Source organism: Fundulus heteroclitus, chromosome 9 (assembly GCF_011125445.2).
Source record: "Fundulus heteroclitus isolate FHET01 chromosome 9, MU-UCD_Fhet_4.1, whole genome shotgun sequence".
NCBI classification, from domain to species: Eukaryota; Metazoa; Chordata; class Actinopteri; order Cyprinodontiformes; family Fundulidae; genus Fundulus; species Fundulus heteroclitus.
This window is the reverse complement of record NC_046369.1, coordinates 25719231-25742022: the sequence shown is the minus strand read 5'-3', so window position 1 is coordinate 25742022 and position 22792 is coordinate 25719231. Positions and strand designations below refer to the sequence as shown.

Here is a 22792-nt window from a genome sequence, read left to right as displayed (position 1 = left end):
AACACCCAATCATACCGGTCACAACGTGTGTCAATATGTCCTTTAACAGGGCACAGAGTGACAGCGGGTTGTGGGGATTAACATTTTTATGCCTCTTCCAACATTCTCCTCTTTTTTTTTTTACTGATTTCAAAGCTAAAAATAACACTTAAATATATCACAAATGATCCTAAGACAAGGAGATGTGACGGGGGGGATAAGCAGCGTTTAGCTGGCCCTTTAAATCATGCACTACCTGGCGACTCAGATCTTGAAGCAGTCATGTGGTACGGCTGGCACTCGAGGCTTCAAACGTCACCTCCTATGTCATCAACACAAGCCACAATGCACGCTTTGCAAAAAATCTGCCTAAATTTCTTGACACATCATCAGATGAAACACTAAGAACCCATTTTACCTGTATAGTCTGGTGGGCATACCACCAAGCCAGGAGTCTCACAATTTAAAGAGGTCTATGCGTCTATGACTCAGTTTAAAAAACAGCTTACTGTGATTCACACGATCAAGAGCTCTTCTTTGCATTCTTTTCACTGTTTAAGCAAAAACATGCAACATACAAAGGTCAGTGCTGAAATTAGGCTTCATTTCAGAGAGTTGATCAAATTGTTTATCCTAAATTGCAAGATTATTTTTAGTACTTTTGACATATTGCTCAGGCCCGTAGTTCTTCAAGCTGCCCACTTTACCAGTTTTGTCCTTGATAGCCGGAACTAGCAGGATGGACAACATCGACTGGTAACAAACCGTGGCACATATAACCTGCGAAGCAGATGGCAAGAAGAGGAGCAAGCTTTGCACAATCAAGTTTAGGGTTTTCAGCTCTCCTCGCCCACACTCTTTGTTGTCAGCCAGCATGTGTATTGCCTGATACACCTCATGCGACATCATCCTTCATCATTGAGCGGTCATATTCAACCATCTGTCCACATTATACACAACACTTTGGACACAGTTAAATAAAAGTACTGTAATGCCATGGCACAGAAATACTGTCTGAGCCTAAAACTCCTTCTGTAGTGCAGGATTGGGTCAACTTGTACATATTCAAAAAATGTTTTACTTCCTTCCAGAAATCGTTAACATTGTCACAAAGCAGATTCTCAGCCATAGCATCATCCCTCAGCATTTTCTCATTCTTCTCAATAAACTGAATAGCATATTTAAATTGTACATTAGTGACCTTCTATTGCTCTAACAAGGGTCCCTACCTAGGTCTACCTGCAACAGTCCAAGCAGCCTTACAGGCCTAAACACATCTATTTTCTTTACACTTGTAAAAGCTTTACTTGCTGCATTCATTGTATTCACTGTGTCATTAAACATAGAGGAGAGAGCTGATTGGTGCCCTACCATTGTACCCTCAACATCCCTACACAAAACCATATCCTTCGGTATTTGAATATTGCACAGTGTTATCTCTGTATAATTAGAATAAGCTATGAGGTCATCCTTTGCAAGGGGAGGCCCACTCGAGATTTTCTGAAGTTCTATTATTTCTATTTCTAATCACTGCTGGCAAGTGGTTCATGTTTAGTGTTAGTGCAAGAGGTGTATGATCAGCCATCGCAGCCCCGTACAAAACACTCATACCTTTCAGGGACGCAAGAGCATCCGCTGTACCAAAGCAATGATCCAGCTCTGAGATGGTTAGCCAGGCTTCACTGTTGGTAGGTAGAGCTGTCTGCAGGCAGAAGCACTTTGCTTGACAAGTATCAGACCAGTATCTTGACAAAACTATTTCAAACAATGAGCCCCTGTCCAAAATATCTGTGTTCACATCCCCACTAACATAGACAGAAGATGGGCTTTGGTCCTGAATGAAGGGATTAAGCAAACCCAGTCACCCTCATTCTGCTGACATCCATAGAGTGTTTCCACGTTTAAAACAGTAAGTTATTTATCATTGTGAATAAACTGCAAAGCAACACGGCAGTCAGCTCCAATGCAGATTACATTTATTGCAGAGCCAAGCTTCTACGGTAAAACCAGGAATGGTGCCTCATACAATCCCCATCCAGAAGTCTGTTGTGGACTTTTCCCAATCCGTTTCTTTCCAACTTCAACTTTACCATCCAATGTGGTGGCCGTGCAAATGAACATATTGTAGAGGTAGGTGCAGAAATAAACTGCTTATTTGCACTTTATTTCATGGTAGACACTAAGGTGCACGTTCCCCACCCTAACCACAAGGCTGACTATCCCTTATAAAACATAACATCAAAATCTGAGACAACACACCAAATAATCACAAAACCCACAGATCATAAACTGAGCCCTGAGAAGTTGGTATCAACCCACCATGCTACTAAATAAATTCCTTATTTGAACATTTATGAGCACAAACATCTCCCCATTCCAAGATGTTTTGTAACACTAAAAATATATAAAACTATTAGTCAAATTAATAGAAATAGTTATGCTACTTTTCATGATTTGTTTGTTGATTTCTCACTTGGAAATAATTAAAAAAGATAGACGAACCCAACAAAAGTAAACCAAAACAAGCTTAAGATTGAATACATATCATATTATAACAACTGACAAATAAAAAGCCACTAAGCACAAATGAAGAGGTAAAATTAAAGGCAAATTAACCGTTTGCTGTTGGGATCTACATACAGCTTTAATGAAATAGCGTACAGAAAAGATTTGAATGATTCCTCAGCAAAATTAGCTCCATAGTTGTGAATTAGTTTCAGCCCCCATAGCCACGGCATGTCCAATTTACATATGCAGCCTATAATTACCAGACAACTATTATATCTAACCTATTAGCCCAACAGGGAGTGTGCATAACAAGATTTGTCACTGACATTTACAAAAGACCAGAGTAATTCTGATGAACAGGAATTATTAATGAGCGGGATGAGGTCAGATCAATTCATGGGGAATGCTGTAATCAGTGTTCAGCTACAGTATTGTGGCTAAAGGAGGATTCAGTCCATATTCTAACTTGCTATTAATTTAGCCAATTTCAAACTGAGATTTACTTAATAATCGTTCAAATACAGAATCATGTGCCAGCCTAAGCTTATTTTTGTGGGTCCGTTTTTATTTTAGAAAGAAGTCCCAAATGTCCAAATCATTCAGCAAAACTGCACCGAAGACACAACCGCTGAGAAAAAAACCCACTTCCACTTTGTATTTAGAGACTGAATGGACTTTTTATAGTAAGTCTAAGAAAAAAGGCAGCTACAAAAAGAGATGCTGTACGGTACATCAGTGTGAACTTTCTCCTCTGCTATAAGGTAGGATTACAGGTGTGTTTAAATATAAGCGCAACACCAAGGGAGGGGTGGTGGGGGGGAATGGGGGAGTGTACAAGATTTTCCTTAAAGGAACATCAGGATCTTTTTCTCCTCCATGCTGAGTGTGCTAAATACAATGAGTTTATCTAAAAGCAAAAGGAGAAGGTGAAGGATTAGACGATTCCCTGCATAAAATTCGCTTACACTCATTTCTGTATGTAATATAAATAAAAACACTCACAGTTAACTTACAGGAGACATTTCTACAGTGGCCAGGCTTTGAATACCAAACCTGCAAATGCCAGATAAAGGACGGAAAACAGATACGCATGCATGTAAAGGAGGTCATTTTTATACCATCAATGCACACACTTATGGATGAACGAACAAACAAGCAGATGTTTATAGCGGTACGTTGTACAGCCCTATGACGCCGCATGTTGTGTTTAGAAAAACACCTTATTGGAGGCAGATAGTGATTTTTAACTGGTTAACACTTATTAGTCTGGATGTTGCATTTTTTTTTGGGCGTAACTTCAGAGTTGCTGAAGGTGTCATTCAAACATCTTGAACACAATAGCTACACTTAACGGCCCTGTTTCCGAGGGACCTTTGGTACTTTCATGCAGAACTTTCCAGAAAAGTTTACCTCCTTACTTTTTTCCTATATAAAATGAGACGCACTCCTTTGGCTTGCTGCAACCCTCTCCTCTCACCTTCCCAGACCACCCGTGGATCCTCCCGTCCAGAGTTAGTGCCCTGCCGGCGCGGCCGGGGGAGCCGAGCACCGGGGAACCTGTGGGTGACGCTGCAGCGGGAAAACGAACGCGCCTGACTGACTGACAGCCTGAAACAGGTGACGTCTCACCGCGCTCCTCCTGAGGTCGACGGCGGCGTTAAGATCGGATGCACGGCCGCTGAGAGACACGCTTCCCATCCTTCGGAAAACACTTTTCTTTATGCATTAATTCTGTTTATCTCCTCGCCGTGAGAGAGGCTTATCTGAGAAGCAGTCAAGTCGTCACTAAAGCCACTTCTTAACAAGCCACACAATGTGCTGCTTGTCAATTATTTATCCGACGCTCTGGAAATGTTTACTTAGTCGTACATATAGCGCATTCTGGATGTGTTGGCACAAGTCTGACATTTGTATCAGAGCCAGTGTTTTTTCTCTGCTGCTCCCTGTGACCATATGTGTGTGTGTGTGTGTGTGTGTGTGTGTGTGTGTGTGTGTGTGTGTGCTTTGGATGGTTAACACCAGCTGTACTGGCTCGCTATGTCTCTCAGCAGGTTCACACTGAGGCTAATGCAGCGCTGGCTCCGACTGACCTCAGAGGTTATTGTTGTTGCCAAGCCAGCCTGCGTGTGTGTGTGTGTGTGTGTGTGTCTAACAAGGAGCCCCGCGGGGGTCCGCCGACTGCACTGACCCAGCTGCAGCAGTCTGGTTCTCCTCTGCACACAGGCGCGCACGCACAGCTGAGTTTTAGTCACTTAGTAGGACGTCGCGGTGGCTTTACTCATCCTTGACAGTAAACACGAGCACAGCACGCCGTGCCCCCTACGCCGGCGACAAACTTGACCTAATCCGAATCGCGCTGGCTTTAAAGCTGCAGGCCAGACTTTGCTGTTAAAGCAGTGAAACTCCTTTTAGATATAGTTCATCACTTGCGGAACATGTTTTGCCATTTTGCTATGTGAATTAGTGTTCAATCAAGATAGAATCAGAGCTCTTTTGAAGGTTTTTGTTGATTTTTTTACCCTCCTTATTAGCATTTTATTCTTTACTCAGTAGTGTTTTTTTAGAAAGTATACGACTGCTGCTCATGTAAGATGTCAATGAATTTTAGCAACAATAACCTAAGCTTATGAAGAGGACCAGTGGGGACTATAAGAGGGGAAAAAACTCTAGAGTTAGAAAGAGAGAAGTTAATAAAAACCATAGTAGTTCAATAAGTTAAACGACTATGGTTTTTGGCTGCTTGCAGTTCAGCTGTGCTGAAAAAAGTTTGCTCTATTTAAGGTGATTGTTATTTACTCATTTTGGGAGTGGCAAAGTTTAAACAGTGATATAAACAGCCTCATCTAGACTAGAAGCCTAGAAGGCAATGTTTGTCATTGTCACTGTCAAACTGGGCTTCAGAATCTATTGAAACATCCAACTCATAAAGGCTGAAGCACTTCCAGCTCAAACGCTTCAGAACCTTATGGGCAGAATTCGCCAAAAGTTGCTTGTCCACCCTAATCTGGACGAGCAACCTTAACAAATCTCCGCTGACCAGCTTGATTCATGCACCTCTTGATGTTATCGACCCAAAGACACACACATTAGAGTAGGCAACATTTTTCCTTTGCTGTGCTTTTTGAAAACATATTTTTTTTAATGAAAGATAAACTAGTGCACTGAATATTATCTTTTCGTGTTTTATTTACATTCTTTGGCCCTTTCACTTTAGTCCCACACGCTTTCCCAGATAGGAACAGACCCGAACATGCACAGATCTCCTCTCTTGTTCTGCTGTATAATGTGCCATAATGGAGTGGAGCTCCTTTGGCTGAGCCTCCCCAGATTTTCCTGCTATTACATGTGAATGGGCCAGCATATGGCCTTTACAGCCGTACTGTTCCCTCCACAGGTCCCCACTGAGACGCGCCGAGAGAGAACATTTCAGTCGTTGCAGAGGTGGACGCGGGGCGACTTTTAAAAGTCTCTTTTCTCCTGCGCGCGCGCGCGTGTGTGTGTGTGCAAGCACGCGAGCCCTTGTGTGATGTTATTTGTGTGTTTGCGTAACAGAGGGGAAGAAGGAGGGGGACACGGGGAGCGTTAAATGAAGCAATTAATAAAATCATTTTCTACCCGGCTAAGGAGATAACAGCTTGGCACAGCACCACAAACCCATCAACACAAGCCACCCTCGCCTCCCCACCACCCATTTCGGCTTAAGGAAGACCCACACCACTGCCCCTGATGGACCACTAACAGAGAGAGGAGTGGGAGGAAGAGATGGAAGAACACCAGCTTCTTTCCCTTTCTGTGTAAAGCAGTGAACACTAGAGGGCAGTGTGTAGCTGCCTTCAAACCACTGCTCTCTCTCTCTCTTTCTCTCTCTCTCTCTCTCTCTCTCTCTCTCTCTCTCTCTCTCTCTCTCTCTCTCTCTCTCTCTCTCACACACACACACACACACACACACACACACACACACACACACACACACACACACACACACACACACACACACACACACACAAATACACGAGGACAGAGAACACAAAGCAGCCTGCATCATTGAACACAACAAACAAAGCCAGGAGGAACAGCACCACACACACACACACACACACACACACACACACACACACACACACACACACACACACACACACACACTGAATGCACTCTCATTGTCATTCCTTGCTAACATTCCAGAGAGAGCAGCGGTGGTAGCTTTAGGTCTCCTGCTTGCTCATGGTATATACCACAGACAGGAATACGCCACCCCGCCGGTGCAGGAGGAGGGACTTTTATCCCCAAGGAGAGACGTGCAATGGTGACAGACATTTAAACGCGTCAGGATGGCACCAAAATGATTTATATAAGCGCTACTCTGCAGAGGTGTTAAGCAGTATTCACGCTGGAGTTGTCTAATTCATCGATTCTGCAGCTGGACATCAAATACACCGATGAACCTAATAATTTACTCTCCTTTATAAAGTTTATTTTTCAAACTACTTTACATAACAAGAGGTTTAATGCAGATGGGTCTTTGGACTCTTGAAGGCTATGTTGGCTCTCATTATCAAATAAATGTGGCAATGGTGGCATACAAAAACTCTGCATCCAGCCAGTGCAAGCAGGTTTTGCGTTAATAAAAACAGGATCGCGTTTGTGCACTTTAAGGACTATAAGAAGAAAAACAGTCTAATGTAGTTCTTACTCACCATTCGCATTAACTAGTTTGTCGTTTACACAGGCTAAATTTTTTAGCTGTTGATCCTGTTTCCAAAAACTTCAGTGTTTGTAGGAGACGTTTGTCAGTTTGCTTGTTAGCATCATAATATAGGGTTAGAAATCTAGTCTGTGCAATCTATATTTCCCATTCATTTTCTGTGGTTGCATAAACAGGATGCACTTAATACTTACCCATTGAACATCCCAAGTCTTAATTCAATTAAAATCTTTATAAGGCACAACGTCTGTTGACATAACCTCTACTATCTTAAATGAGGAAGAATGTCTATGCCATTATTTCAGCTAGACATTTATAATGATGGACAGAAAGCAGCAAAGTCTCATAGTTTTTCCTCTTGTTCTTGTTTCCATAGTGCCTTTCCAGAAGAGCCTGCTTGCACAGGGAGCAGACAACTAGGACCTGCAGACAACTAGAACTGGCAAATTTATCTTTGGTCAGTAGCTGAAATTTGTCCAAAGTTAAGATCAAGGTTGTTTCATATTTCTACAGTTAGCTTCATGATAATAATTTAGGTTCCAACTAAATTACTTTGGACATTCAGAAATTCTCTGACATGAGTTAAGGAAGGACATCCCACTGCTTATCCCACTGCTGTTGAATTAATCAGTGCTGCAAAAATGGTGAGCCAATGATTCAACCACATTACTTAATCTTGTGCTATTGTATGCAGATACTTTGTCTGCACTGAAGAAGATTTATAATTGAATAATACAGAATGCCTGAAGCAGCTCAATCTGGTGGCAGTCTGACATCAGTTTCTGATCAATTCAGCAAATTTTTGATGACTAGAGGACACTCATAGTCTATGTATAGTAAATTTAATTTGGTGCTTGTTTGTCAGGCAATCAGTACATAACAAAAGAAAACAAGCCCTGACATTGCTGGGTAAAAAAAAACAACACTTGCTCTTAGCAACTCTTTAGCACAATATTCGTTTTACATCCTTTATTTCAACACAATTGGACTAAAGGAAAAGAAGTTGTATCATAAATAACACTCCTAACTTATATACTTGGCTGGAGTTGAGGTTTCACAAAATGGGCTTTTTTTCTTCAAGTTTTGAACCATATATTTATATCTGAATTTAAGACACAGTAAGAGTTCACACCACTCCTGAATGCACCCGTTTGAATGCAGCCATGCTAAACAGTTAATTCATTTTTGGAAATCTAACTTAACGAACTGTTGACAACTTAAGCAAAAATATATACAGTTAAGCCCAAAACTATTTATATGCCTGGCAGATTCAGATTTAAAAGCATTTTCAACAAACCAAGAAGATTGCTTCTGATATTAGACAAGACAGGCACCTATCAATCATTACTGGCTTTGCAGAAGTCAGATCCTGCATATAATTGCATAGTTTCCATAGTTTCACCATGAGATTCAGGCCAGGACATTTGCTGGGTACCACACACTCCTGTCTTTATATAAAACAAGCAATTTGCTATGGCTACCAGAAATTAAAGATCGTAGCAGAATTTCCAATTTTCCAGCGGCGATACCTTTTGGAGCGCTCTGAGCACCTAAAGTTTCACCAACCCATGTGGGGGGAGTGCATCTGTGTGCGTATGGAGAGATTTCCTACACCTGTCTCCAAGCTGATAAACCGCAGCGCGTCGGACACACTGCACTGATAGGGATGACACATGCACAGTGGGAGACAGAGACTACAGTCAAAACACAGTTTAACTGCAGTGGCTGTTATCAGCGGCTCTGAGCTATCGAGAGAAGCAACAGCAAACACTGAAAGAGACAAACTTCGGCTAGACGAGTGGTACTTTTATTTCTAGGACTTTGTCATTCAGAGAATCATTAGGTGTCATTTTTGTTGCTGTCTTCTCAAGGATAAGCACAGCTGATAAGACTAAAGGATGGTCCTTCTTCTTGACGGCTTTATTTCAGGCAGCAGGGAGAAGACATGGCAGCGAGCTCTTATCGTTGATCCTCAAGCATTTGTCCTTTTTAAGATTATGACTCCAAGTGCTCTTTCAGTTGAGGTAAAATAAGGAGTATTTAAATTCAGTTTGTGAGTGCTGGTTAAATCCTTTGTCAATGGATGAAAGAGTTTAAACATTGTTATATTTCACTTAAGGTAAGGTAAATTTAAAGTTCAAGAAACATCCAGGATTTAAACAAAGAGTCTTCCAGTAGAGAAGCAACAATGGCTTTAAACAAATACTGAGACTTAGCCTACGACCTTTACATTTAACGATGCTCTTTCAGAGAACATGAATCTCAGAAGTGCTCCTCAAATATCTCGCTTTGAACAAGTTCCTGAACTTGTTTTTAAACAGCTTGGGTCCTTATGCTCACATAAAAAAAAAAATCAAAGTACATCCTGTTGTTGTGGTTTTTAACAGCTGAACGTTTTCAAGTTAATATCAGTGACTGATTTTGCTGTAGTTAAGTAGAAAAAAAAGTACATTTTATTAACAGATGTACAGGTTTCGTGGAAAATATTGTTTTGTTAACTGATCAGGACGTCTCACTAGAAGACTGTGGAACCAGGTCATGGAAAAAATATCTGCAGCTTTAAAGGGAAAATAAATTTCTGTGCAAAAATTGCAAATGACCCTCATTTCTTTATAATTTGCTTCCAAGCAGCCAAACCTTCTTTCAATATCCTTAAAGTGGTTTTGAGCAACAATGCTTCAAGCTTTTTCAAGGGTTTGGACTTCAGGGGTTACACATTTTCTGTGCCTGACAGCACAAGTACCTAAAATTAGTTAAATGTGGCAAAAGACTTGTCTGGCCTAAACATCTATAACTGAAACCAAATTTTTGCATACACTGTTTTGAAAATACCCAACATTTGTTCTAAATTTGAGGGAAAGTAATAAAAATAGTCTTCCCCCATCACTCTGGCAATTGGGGAATAGGAAAGATTTTGGTGACCCAAACACAGCAAACATTTAGTCTAATGTCAGACAGACAGAAAAAAAGTTTCTTGTTTCTTTATATATATATATATATATATATATATATATATATATATATATATATATATATATATATATATATATATATATATATAATATCTAGGGCAGTCGAATACTAGCCTCTTTTAAGATACATTTAATTCATTTGGCAGCGAAAATGAGGAATCCAAACAAAAATTTGGTTTTTCCTTCGTTGGAAAGTAGAATGAAATAAGAGATAATGCAGCACTTTTGGACAATAGTCTGTATCTAGAAAGCACAGCTTATATTTTGTTTTGTTTCTTTCTTTTGTTTAAAGTCTTAAGACCTGAGTGTCCTCTGCCACTTTTTTCCTCTTGCCTTTTATTAACTTTGCCACCCCTCAAACCCCCTATCATCTCCTGGCCTCTGCACTTTTTTCTTGTCCTCCCCAGAGGGCCATGATGCAGCAGGAATGGTCCTTGACTGAGAGGAGGATGTCAGTCCAAATGTATACTTTGCTAATAATTCCCCTGTTTTCCTCTCTAAACAAAGGCTCCCTTTTAGCTTTATCCTCAGCCCTACAAGTACGACATAAGCAGTGTTGAATAATTTTTCTTTTTCTTTGATAACCACCAACAGGCTGCTGGGTGTTTCAAGTTGTTTTTCTGAAATTATAGTAAGTACATTTAAGTTTAAATGCAAGGTTTTGATTGAGGAAATTTTGTATCTTTCCTGATTGTAACATCCAGAGTTCTTAATTTTTTTGGTGAATGTTTATATCATCAATACACATGTGTATGGATGCATGGATTAAACAGCAGGATGGAAATGAAGTCTTGAAATACAAATATTATATTTCATTTTACAACTCCCACAATAATCCCACAACCTTTCTCAATGATTCTGAATCCTGTAATTGTTAGATTTATCATGTGGACAACTACAGGTCTTCAGGTGCGCACCACCTACCTCAGTAGGAAAGGTTTTAGGTTATTGTCAAAGGGACAGCATCCATAAAAGATTAACCATAAATCAAGGTTCAAGAAATTTCTACATTTCTTTTTTACATGGACATCCTTAATCATTTACCCAACTCATTTTCCCCTTCTTTGGCTCCTAATTTCACCCGGGATCAAAGCCGGTAACAGAGTTTGTGTCATCTATGTTAATTGTCACACCATTCCTACCCATATCTGGAGTATGCGCACACGGACAGATCATACATGAGCAGCACACCCACAGATGCTGGTGAGTTTGCACACGTCCCTGAGGCAGTCTGAGAAAAAAATAATAATTTCAAAGACAAGAAGGAACGGAGGAAGCGTGGAAATGTCATGGAGAAGGATGGCAGACACACAGAAAGAGAGACGCGGGGAAGAGGGAGAGGAAAGCTGACCCAGGGTTCAGCTGAGAAATGACTAAAGCAGCAGCAAAATTCAGTTCACGACATATAATCCATTCACAATTCTACATCCACAGTCAAGCGGCTGTATCCGTGGAGTAGCTGAGGAGGAGCGATGGGAGTGTGAGGAAAACCTCCACAATATGTGGGAGGCAAGACTCTGCTTCCCCCTTCATTTGAATGAATGGATGTGTTGCAGAAAACTCAGGAGTCTGCACTTTCGGATTGGTCCGCAGCCATTAGTTCACTGGGGAACGGCTGTCGGAGCAGAGAGCACGGTGTAACGCACCAGTGAAATGATGTAATGTGAACAAGACGCAGACATACTGCATAGTTTATGGATGTTTTGAACGAACATTTTATCTTTTTCATTTCCACTTCAATTCCTTTTTTTTTTTTTTGCCACCTTTGCTTATGATAACCGAGTTAAGCAGACAGAGGAAAAGGCAGCCAAGAACACGCCAGTAAATCTATCCATTCATCCTTTCATTCCCTCTCCCTTTTTCCTTGTACCCATCTGCCCACTCTCCTGCCCGTCTATCTGCCTGTCTGCCATGCGCGCGGCATCTATTTATGGAAAGCAATGTCACTCACGCAACACCATCAGATAGCTTTTCTCCCCGGCCTGCTCACAACTCATACATCATTAACATTTGCACGCGCACACGCACACACGAGGCTGCACAGTGCACGATGGGCTGCCAATCAGCAGCTACAAAAAAAGACAAAGGACGAAAGCTCTTAAAGTGTCACATTAAATATTGTGCATACAGTAGATATTAAGTAAGGGGAAATTTGTGCAACATGTTTAGGATGAATATGCATGAAAAGAATGAAGTATACATACTGTATATATACAAAGGTAAAGCATGAAATCCACTGGTGACCAAAATCAGACAGTTTTCCATTTGATTTGGCCTGACTGGTGACCGGCAAGCCGAAAACACAAATATCCACTCTCTTTCTGAACCAGCGAATGCAACATAAGTGCTACCAGCTCCCGCTGACAACAATACTGTTCTGTGTGGACGCTGTTACAGAGGGAAGAGGACTCGTAGCTAGCTGGTTGCAGTCTCAGCTCTTTAAAAGGAAGTTAGAGGCCACATAGAAGGAAAATGTCTTAGAACAACCTGTTAACACTTGTTATTTAATTTGGGCTGGGAGAAAGAGCATGACTTTCAGCTGATAACAGGAAAGCTGAACAAAGTACCGCCAAGTTTTCCTGTTTTATCCTTTTAAGCTTTCACCTTCTGTCTGTTATGAAACAGGTTTGAATGCTATACTTATATCTGCTTTTCATTATAGCTCTTAAACAGAAATCAGCATCAGTGTGCCAAAGCTTACAAAAATCTGAGATCCAAAAACAACCACAGGATTTTTATCAGCGCAAATAAATTCAGCTGAACAGACCGTTATGATCAAATTTTCTAAACGTCTAGAAATATTTCATAATATTATTTTGAAAAAGCTTAATTAAAACCACAATTTATATTATTATTAATTTAATTATGTCATGACAACAACTTTATGCATTTGGAATATTTGTTTCTAAAGGAAGAAGCTTGCAAACACCACATTAATTATGTTTTCTACATAAAGTTGAGAGAAGCCTGCCTCTCTATTGTTTGTACATTACCGTCTTCAAAATGAAATAGAAACAAGTTTGCTCCTTTCCATGTTTTTGAATTACAAACCATCAAACAACAGCTGGTTGACTTTGCGTTGACAAAGGTTTGTATTAGTCTACTTATAGAACAAGTGTGTCACTAAAATTGTGTACTATGTATTTAAAAGCATTCCTTCAGATGACATCTATGTGTGTTTTGCTGTGACTGACCAACCTTTTTTCAATTACAAGTTTAATTTGCGAGTGAGAAAGCTTGTAGACGAGTGCACATACTAGAAACAAAGGAGAAAAGGTCTAGAAAGTGGATCAATGATCTCACCAGCTTAAGAAAAATCTCACACTGGAGAATTAGTGAAACAAACAGGAGTAGGAACAGCTTCCTCTCCTCCTCCCAAATAAACCCCTACAATCACCATATATTGATACTGGCAATATGAACTGTGTTGAAGCAAACTCTATGGAGAAATAAAGATCAGCAAAAAGACCAGGGGTTAAAAACCCAACGACTCATGGACATATGGGACAGAGGCAGGACAGAGGAGGGAACACATCTGGACAGGGATTAGGATGGCTAAAGAGGCTAAAAAAAGGAGGAGGAGACAGAAGGATGGGCTTAATGTAGGCAAAGTGAGGGGGGCAGGGTCTGTTTGGGGTGTGTGTGCGCGAGAGATGAACAGCAACACTGACGGCGGGTCGGGAGATGAAATCTCAGGAAAGATTCTTACTTGAAAGAAGCCAGGGGGCATTGGTCCTCCTGGCATCCCATCGTTGGGTGGCATGTTGCCCATCACTGGACTGGGAGCAGCGGCCGCACTCTGAGAAGACACAAAAGATAACACCATGTTTTTTTTTTCTTCTTCTCAGTATTCTTGTTAAATACAGCAACAAAAAGTGTCAAAGGGAAGGTGTTAAAATATTCTTGGAATCGCTTAAATTATTAGAAAGTGAGAAAAAGTCCAACTTCATTGGCACATTCAGAAACAAACAACGCAGTTACAAATACCCAATGACAAGTGATCTGAAATATTGTTAGACGTATGCTCTTAAAGATCAGACCATAAAGGCCACAGGTCTAAAGTATTGCTCAACCCAACATTGGAGCATCTGAGTTGATCTATTGCATAAAATCTCAAATAAATGCATCAAAGGTTGTAGCGAATACGCACAATGAGTCACATGTTACGACCATCTTCTGGCACTACTTCCTTCATCTTGTCTCTCAATTATAATGATTCTCACCAGTAACGAGAGGACAGACTCGCTACTCTGATTGTCTCTTGAGATGGTAAAACTGACCTTCAGCATTCGGTCCTGTCATACCCTGACATTCAAACTTCGTTAGGGTCAAAGAAGAACAAAAGTTTACCCAGAGAGACACATTTATGGCAAACTATGTTGACTGTTTCCTTTACTCTCAATGCGAACGTTACGGTTTTCTGACAAACCTTGATGTTGCCCTCAGACGGGTTGTCAGTCAGAGTCTGGTACTCTACCACAGACCACAAAGGTTCGGTTGCCTAAACATAACCTTTAACATGAGGATAAGTCTCCCATGAATCATTTTTACAATGGTGTCACCATTCCTACTTCATCAATCATGGACTTGTTTCCACAGAATGTATACGAACCCCCCCCCCCAACCCCACTGAGATCTCCACTCACTTCCACTGCAAACAATCCCAGCGTGCCTTGGGGTTGACCTGCACGGCACAGGGGCTAACTGAGAGGGCCCCGGGGCCACTGGGCCAGACACAAACAAAACTGGTGAGAGGGGGGGGGGGGGTAATTCTGTGGGACTCTGTGGGACTAGAGTCAGTGGGAAAAATGTTAAAGAAAGCAGGCATGTATGAGAAGAAGAAGAGGATGTAGAAATAAACTGAGATTCCTCTGGAAAGGTGACAAGAGGTTGCAAAGTGTTGAACAGCCCAACAAAGGTGCCACTGTATTACTCTCAGGTCATGCTGTTAACTCCTTCAGCTCCTTCTGAACTCAACAGTGGAGAAACATGAGGAGGGAGAGGTCAAGAGTTTCTACTAGAGTAAGTAGTAAAGGGGAACAGGAGTTAACTCTGCTTTTTTAAAAGCAGATTTTAGAAGAAGAAAAAAAAAACATGGTAGGCTGATGATCCCATGTGAGGAGTTGCTGCAATTTCTGGATTTTCTTGTGTCCTCTGAGAAGCGTGACAACAACTGATATTACCAAATCTAATAAAATCCAATTCAGGTCATTAATATAGTGCCAATCTAGGCACTTTACATCTATCACATGGATAATCTCTAAATTCCTAGTAACTACGATCCAAACCAGAATCTGAGCTGGACTCTATCCTCAGGACTTATTGTATTTTGTTGTGGCACAGTTTAGGCGTGTCTTATTGCCAGTGCTACCTAAGTAGATCTGTGTGGGCCCATTATAAGCTCTGAGTGTATTTACTGAATGCTAAACAAATTCTTTGTACAATACAAGTCTTTTTCAGCAGTTACTCAATATACACAATTCTTCACTGAGAACAACTCCGTTTTTAATTCTCCATCCTCTTATTATCAGTCTAAATCTACTAAATCAAGTTGGTGGGGCAGAAGTGGGAATCCCCACTTCCTACACATGACTCTCCTAAAGTATGATACAGCCTAAGTAACTGGGTTCCCATAAAATAAAGGCAGTTTTGACATTCTGTCTGTTTATGCAAAAGGAGTGGATAATAACTGATGTATCACACAGCTTCTTGAACTGGTTTCCCATTTGGCAGCGGAATATTTGAACTGCTACAATTTGTGAGTCTGAATTAAATGCCAGCGAATATGTGATGGTGACCCGAGTCTCAGTCTTAGACATGAGTGACAGTTATGTTACGGACACAAGGTCCGAGACTCAAGTCAACGTCTTTGATGTTATCGAGGGTAAAAGCACGGGTAAGAACGCCTCAGACTGAACGCTTACATGAGCATTATTTTATTAAAAGGTATGTTTGATCTATTAGTCAGGGACATATGTGGACTATAATCTATTATTTGTTAATATCAGCCCAATTACGTTAGCTTTAATGTTGTTGACGGTGATGGACTACCATCATTGTAAACAAAAACACTTCTGGATTTTCAAAATAAAAGAACTTTTATCTTTTTATTCAGAAGTTTTCACTTACAACTTTTTCCCCTCTCTCTTTAGTTTTTTTTTTTTTAGGCATTGTATACACTTAGCTGGGTCTTTATAAAAACAAATTTCTCCCTCACATCTTTTTAAAAAAAAAAAAAAATACTGTACACAAGACATTGTTTTTAGAAAAGTTTTCATCCACACCAACCCCGTACAAATTCACCACTGAGTGTTGTTTTAAACATGCCAGTGTACCGCAAAGCTAAACCTTTGTCAGCCAATCAGAATCCTTAAAAATGATGGCGATGTTGAACAGCATTGTAGCTACCTCCGTATTGGGAAGGAGGGTTGATGTAAAACTGCTGACCTCCAAGCGCCTTTTCTCCTTTGCACCTCAACATATTGGAACTGTGACGTTTATAACGATCCATGTAAGCTTTTATTTTGAAGTCTTGATACCGAGGCGAAGACAGGAAATGCTGTGTGGTACCAAGGTAAAGTCAGTTGGAAATAAACGACTGGAGATGCTGTAGATTAGCTGTGATGAGACACATATTGTAAAAAGTCAAGCACAACACCAACGTAGAAATCAGCACCTCTCTGATAGCATACATTTTTTTAATGTATGCTATCAGATAGCCAGGCTTTTAACAATCGCAGCACACCTGACGTCAGTGGCGCATTATTTGTCGCAGACTATTCATTTCCCCAGATATCCAACTACGTGTGGCCTAGTCCTTAATGGACCTTGGAACATGCTAACTGTTCAGACTCGACATTTTAATATACAGATAGATTCCTTTATTTAACCAGGTAAAATACTAATTTAGATTAAAAACCTCTTTAATTAAGATGTAGGACATGTTTTCGTAATAATCTTAAGAACTATAGCCTCCAATTTACCCTATAGTGTACATTGCAGCAAAAGTCAGAACAATTTCAATCTAGGGGTTTCAAGGTGTTAACTATGTCAGTACAAGGGCGCTTACATTTCTTTGAAAATAAAAATCTTTTCCTGTGTGAGTCATTCACAAATTATCCATTAATGGGCGCATTTCTACTGTCAACAGCATTGGATTCTGTACATCTAGTGGTGTAGGTGCCTTATCAGGTTTCTAAAGAATTTATAGCAGTTTCTAACAGTTTACTGCATGCTGAAAGACATGTTTTAATAAGATAATTAATATATTTAAATTTGTTAAACCAGGTCTATAGTTAAACAGCACATATTATTTGAATTTATAAGCCTGCAGCCAGTGTGTGTATGTGGGCCCCACATGGATTTTGCTCAAGCTGGTTGCATACTAAATGAATTAGACCCATATGGATGAAATTATTGCAACCCATATCAGGAAAACAAGCGGGGGAAAGCCGTAGGTCTTTGCATCTATTGAAATAGTTTTTGAGAAAATGCTATTCAAATTCCACAACACATAAAGGAACCATATAGGTCCCCTTAATACAACAAGTTATGCTAGATCATAAGGATACAGGCAAAATAGCAGGACCACCAACAGGGGCCCAGTTTCAGACCTACCTATGTGGGCCCCCATAAGTAAATGTTGGCTGGGGTTCATGGGCAGACTAGGTGTCCCACGTCCAATGAGAGAATGTGGACTAAATTCTGGAAATTAATACAAACACACACACACACACACACACACACACGGAGCGCACACAGTTCACCAACTGTGTGCCGCTTCCGAGAGCATTAGCAGCAACAAAGAGAAAAGACAAAGAAAAGGAGGATGAACTGAAAACGAGCAGAGATGGAGAGATATTAGGGAGAGGAGGAAGAGTGAATGGAAGAGGTGGTGCTGGCATGGAGATATGTGTGGCCAGCATGTGTGTGTGTGTGTGTGTGTGTGTGTGTGTGTGTGTGTGTGTGTCGCTCCACAGTTTGCAGGTGAAGCAGCAGCAAAAGGCCCCTTCTCCTAGTTGCCATGACAACCCCGACCTCAGCTCCTGCTCTCCAGCGCCCATTAAAACCCTCAGGCCGTCAATCATCAGCATGGCCAGGGAGCAGCGAGAGAGGGAGGGATGGAGATAGAGAGAGAGAGAGAGAGAGAGGAAAAATATGAGAGAAAAAAAGGAGAAAGAAGAAGAAAGGAAGAGAAAAGACACAGTCTAAAGCATCCTGTGGCTTTTGATAGCTGCCCTGTTTGCCACAGCTATCTCCCTCTTTCTTTCTCGCTGCACACAAACAAACCATCAGCACAATACCTGCACAGCCTTAACCCCTCCTCACACGCCAGCACCTCCACAAACATGTCCGCTAAAAATCGCAGCTGCATTTCAGGACGCGCGCTTCTCAAGATCATCGTCTTGCACAAGATTTTTCACCGCCAGCTTCCGTCTTTCAACTAATTATTATTCGTCTTGTTCCCCGTTTAACGTCAGCCAGTCATTCACGACAAACTGTAAAAGCTCGGCATCCTGGACATCTATGGGAAATAAACACACGTTATCATCTATCTAAAGCCTTTTTTACACGCACTCTGTGGCAAAAAGCAATAAGTGAGACAACTTACATAATATTTTTATTATCTAGCAAACCCTATGAAGAAATATAATATAATAGAAAAATCCTTTATTGTCCCTTAGTGGGGGAAAATCAGGACACATTTTACGACTAGAGCCTGATGGTAAGAAGGTCTCTAGAGGAACACTCACTATTCATCATCAGAACCATGATAACAAAGGGACCAGCATATGTCTGAGGGATTTAGTCAGATCCTAACTTCCACTTTACTTAAAATATACCGCAGTTAGACCGGGACATTGATTTCACTGTCAGGGCAATATGATAAACATGACGCCGCAGCCAGCATGAAGCATAAACAGACAAACACTATCACTGGAATCCATAAAAAAAAAAACTTCAGCCATGGTAGCGACTACAGTCCTCTAATGCAACTTAATATTATTAATCCCATGCACCTCCTCTCTTTTTTTTAAATTGAATGTAGAAAAAGTAGAATGATAGAGAATGTGCACATTTGCAGCAGTTAACGTGTATTTTTGGCAGAACCCACTGAAATCCAGGTTTCCTTTTCTTTTTTTAATGAAACTTTAGGATAACGACTCTTGATGCGTGGAAGACAACAGAAGTCTTGTAGCGGAGGAGTAGATGCATGGCCAACTGCTGAGGGGGTAGCCAGCTAGCTAATTGAGCTGACTCAGGCAAAGCTGCATGGGTTGCAGTATGTTTAAAGACAGAGGCTGGGCAGGACTTTAAGAGAAGATGTTATTCTCTTCTCAGGTTCATCATTTGGACAAGATATCCATTTCAGGTTGCAAAGAAATAGTAATTTCCCTCTGGGATTATTAAAGTATTTCTGATTCTGATCTGATTCTGATACAGTTGTGAGCATACAGAGGCTGTAAGCATGCACTACCATAAGTAACACAGTCATTTTTGTCATTTTGTAATATTCTGTAATCTAAAAAAACAAAAATGACAGGGCTAATGTGAGACATTTTGGTCTTGTGATGAATGACTTATTTAAAACCTGAAGCAGCAATACAGGTAATGAAGGGTACTGCAACCCCTTAGCCAGTGTAGAAGTTGGTTACCAGGAAGCCTGAATGCAGGCTAGTGGACAAACATTGCTGGCCAACGAGTTACGCCTCACTCCTCAAGAAATGTGACTGTACTGCTCCATAAATCCATTTTAATCTGCTAATCATCCAAAGTAAGGAAGTTTCAGAGATGCTAGAATGTGACATCATAAGACTGCTATTTTAAAGTCTCTTTAAAAAGGTGAGTTACCTCGTGGTATGGAACCCCCCCCCCCCCCCCCCCCCTCCCCTCGTGCGCACACCTTTTATTGTGCACGGTCTCCCACACTTTCTCCTGACTTACAATAAAGCCAGTTTTAGACGTTTTCTAATTTCTACCATTGTGAACAATACTGATAATTGTGGTGTTTAAACTAATTGAGTACCACCCGTCTCTCATATTAATGTAACGTTGTTTTAAAACTACAGTGGCCAAGCTATGAGTGGCATGTGTTAAGGATCAACTAATTAACCAGTACATTTCAGCTCCTAGTGTTACTCTATAGAGGGGGAAACGGTAAAAAAGGATAATATTCTGGCCAAACAGGTTTCAAAAAACAGTTCCACTAAATATAGCAATGCTATATTATGACATTTCTGTTTCACATGATAGCAATTGTATCATGTTAAACATTTTTATATTTGACTTTTATGTATTATAATACCGTGAAAAAATGTTAATTTATTATCAATTAACTCAAAGTTATCGCGTCGCTAGAATTTCATACTGGTCGACGCCTGGCTGTAAGTCATAAATAAGTCGAGTTACAAAATGTTAAACTTTCCCTTTAGGTACTTTCCCACCGGCGGTGCGTTATCCTGGCCTGTGCATTTTATAATTGACTCATACAGAAGGGGGTTCTGCTTTTCTCTGACCCCCGGTTGTGATCCTCTTTTGCTCCATGCAGGAGGCTGGCTGCAGCACGCAGGCTGTGAGTGAGCAGCTATATCTGCGTGGTGATCAGACCTCGGCTTCCAGGGGGTAATGGATCTGCTGTTATCTGGCTCCAGACAAGCAGGCCAACACACGGCTACCTACTGGCCACAACAACACTGATACCGACCCGCTGGCGTTGTGAATACGTGTATATATCTGTGTTTCTTTCAGATTGTGAAGGATCGCCCTAACCCTGACAATAAAAACACACAGGCAATGTTCACAGACATGAAAGACCCAACCTGCTGACAAGGGGGGAAAAAATTACAAATCGCTCATGTGTGGCATTCGGTCTTAATGAGCGACGGTTTCAGAGATAAGATGAAACTGAAGAAAAGGAAATGCAGTGCCTTACAAAAGTATTAATACACCATGAACAAAAACACTTTTGTGCATTTTATTGGGGTTTTGTACAACAGAACAGAATCTAACACATAATTGTTAAGTGGAAGGAAAGTGATGCATAGTTTTCACATCTGTTTAACAAAATAAATGCTGAATATTTGGGATAAAAAACTGAGCTGTTGATCTCTGCGACGCCTCAAAAGTTAACTGGTCACTGATCAGATTAATGCTCTCCTCGGATTGGCAGTCAGTTTAGGTAGACAGACATGTCCTGGTAGGTTTGTGTGCTATTCTCTGGACTGATGATGGATATTGTTCTACAAACTCAAGCAGCTTCAAACTACTCCACAACGTTATCCGAGACCTCCCTGTTATGTTTGTTGGTCTTTATGATGCTGTTTTTTCCACTAATGTTCTCTAAAAAAAAAAAAAATTCAGGCCTTCACACAAATACTGAGACACAGGTGGATTTACTAAAATATGGATGAGTCCTGAAGGTTATTGGCAAGACTGGATTTTATTTTGGAGTATCAGAGTAAAGGAGGCTGAATGCAAATACACACAACTTTTTTCATGTTTTCAATGTTACAAAAATTGTAAACCATGCAATGTTCTTCTGCACACTTTATAATTATCCACTGCTTTGTGTTGAACCTAACAAAAAGTTTGTAGCTGCAACATCACAATGTGTGAAAAAGTTAAAAGAGTTTGAATAATTTTGCGGCGCCCTGTAGATGCTAAAACACAGGTTGGAGTATTGTCTTGCTGTTGAACGAATATCCCGTATAATGTGTGTATGTAAAGTGTACTATGACCTGCAGCCAAAACGCTACTTTGCAACGTTTTCCGTGAGCCAGACCATGAATTAGCCTTCAAGCAGCTCCTTACTGTCACCGCTGTCTAACCCTGCTCTCAGTTCCCTCATTTGTCCCTCTGTCAAAGCCCTCCTTCTCCTCCTCTTTCCTCAGCTTCAAGTGCTCCAATAAGTCTGTCAGTGAAGTCAACTCTATAAAGATTAGCGCAAAGGCAGGCGTGTGTAAGCAGGGCTGCCAGCTGACAGACGGGCCTAATCGATGGAAGACAGGGAGCTGCCGGGGCCGCGCTGCCGGGATCCCCGCGCCCGATGCTGCGACATGGAAATGCCCTCGGAGCCTGAAGCTTCTGTCTGTCTCTCGCTCACCGAAACCTGTAACAGGTCTGAAGAAGAAAAACATTCCCCATGCACACATGCTGAGTATGCAGGCTGCATATACCACACGCGAGCAAACTCGCACATATGCTCCTGCCTTCCCATGGCTCCGGCAGCTGTTATGTCAATCAGGTGAATTAATTACCAGTAAACAAATCTGCTTGGGATCCCCCCCCCCCCTCCTCCCATCCCCAACAGAAAACACACAAACAAACGCACGTCGCATACACACAGCTCCCTCTTCCTCGCTCCGCCTCTGTCTCTAAAGCATCTCCTCCCAACACCCGGGAGCCTGGAGCTGCCTCCCAGCTACCTGAGGAGCACTGCGAGGTGGAAGCCCAGAGGGAAGGCGATGCGGCTGGTAACACGCCGCCCGGATCTCCCCTCTCTGCTCCAGAGCTCCCACGTTGGCTCCCACTGTTACCTCCAAGGCTAACCAATCAACCTGCGAAGCTCCTGAAGAGAAAGAAAGCTGATAGCTGCGTGCAGACGGCCTCCTCGTGCACGGATGCGCGC

The 22792-nt window shown here is 41.3% G+C and overlaps 1 pseudogene; it reads right to left on the bottom strand.

Annotated features, from left to right (window-relative positions):
• The window catches only part of LOC118556474, a 116190-nt pseudogene that overhangs the window by 11392 nt on the left and 82006 nt on the right, over positions 1–22792 (bottom strand).